Here is a 1,412-nt window from a genome sequence, read left to right as displayed (position 1 = left end):
GGTTGGATTCTGCGTCATGAGCCAACCGGGAACTTTCAATGTCTTTGCCATGCTGTAAGCACTTTCCCTTTAGACCTTTTCTTTTGTTTTTTAAAAGCTGATGGAATAGGAGAGAAGAAGGGAAGGAAGCCACTCTTAATTTCTTCAAAGGCAACCCAAATTTGATCCCTTTTGTGAATGGCTCAAGATAAAAACTCCACTTCAGTCTGCTTTCTGTGATTAAACAACTCTCTTGTTTGTCAAATAGCAGGGAGAAGAGAAGAAAGGGAAGCTCTTGTCGCTGTTAAGTGCTCCCAAAGTGTTCTCCCTCCCAGCTTCCAACGGTTTAGGTGCAGCCCACACAGACAAATGAAATCTCAAGATGGGAGGCAAAACTGGGTTTTGGCCACCTAGAATAGAAGACAACTTGGGGATGGGGTTAAGGGACCTGAAGAGCCCCCATAGGGGTGTGGAATCCTCAAATGGGGAGAATCTAGGACCCTTGTAGCCTGTCCCCTGTGGCTTTTAGGGACATTGTGGAATTTGGAACCAGCCCAGGTGGGAGAGACTCTATTCCATGACATTTTCCATACAAGAAATCATCTGCTTGAGCAAAACAAATAGACTGCCTGGAAAGTTTTTGTTGTTGTTGGGTGGGGGTGGGCTAACCAATCCATCTTGCCCAACCAAAATTAAATTTCCGCTTAGGACTGTGGGAACTTGGGTTTTCATGGGAAGCAAGAGCTTTTTACTCAAATCACTCTTAACCTTGAACATTGTAGTTGAAATTTAAATATTTAGGACATACTAAAAGAACCATTCATTTCCTCTACCTGAAAGGCCCTCCCCCTACTTACTTCTCACCTTGAAGCTATCTCAGTCTTTCTGTCCTGCCCACCCAGATCATTTTGTCTGAACTCCTGGAAAAGCCCTTTTCCTATGAGGTGATGCATTGCCATCAGTATCATTGTTCACAAACATTTCCCTGACCAGATTGAATTTTTGAGGTTAGAAACCAAGCAAGTTTCCTTCATCTCTACAAGTCCAGCATAGGGTTTGATGCTTAAGAGGAACTTGGTATTTCCTAAATGAAATGTTAGGAAGCCATTAACACTTTAGCATGAATTATCTTTGACTGCAATTTTCCAAAAGGCGGTCCGTAGCACAGAAAAATAAAGTCTGTGTAGGGGAGTTTCTCATGAAGCTCAAATTATTCCACCCGAAGGATTACCTCTTTTCCCTGAGACTTCTTCAGAATAAGAGTCATTTATGGTATAAATTTTAAAAGAGGGAAGTGGATTTGGCTCAACTGATAGAGCGTCCGCCTATCAAACCCAGAGTTCAAACCCAGGGCCTCCTGACCCGTAGTGAGCTGGTCCACGCACAGTGCTGATGCGCACAAGGAGTGCGCCCTGTATGGAGAGCCACCCTAT

The sequence above is a fragment of the Dasypus novemcinctus genome, chromosome 19 (assembly GCF_030445035.2).
Source record: "Dasypus novemcinctus isolate mDasNov1 chromosome 19, mDasNov1.1.hap2, whole genome shotgun sequence".
In the NCBI taxonomy this organism is placed as follows: domain Eukaryota; kingdom Metazoa; phylum Chordata; class Mammalia; order Cingulata; family Dasypodidae; genus Dasypus; species Dasypus novemcinctus.
This window is presented reverse-complemented; position numbering follows the sequence as displayed.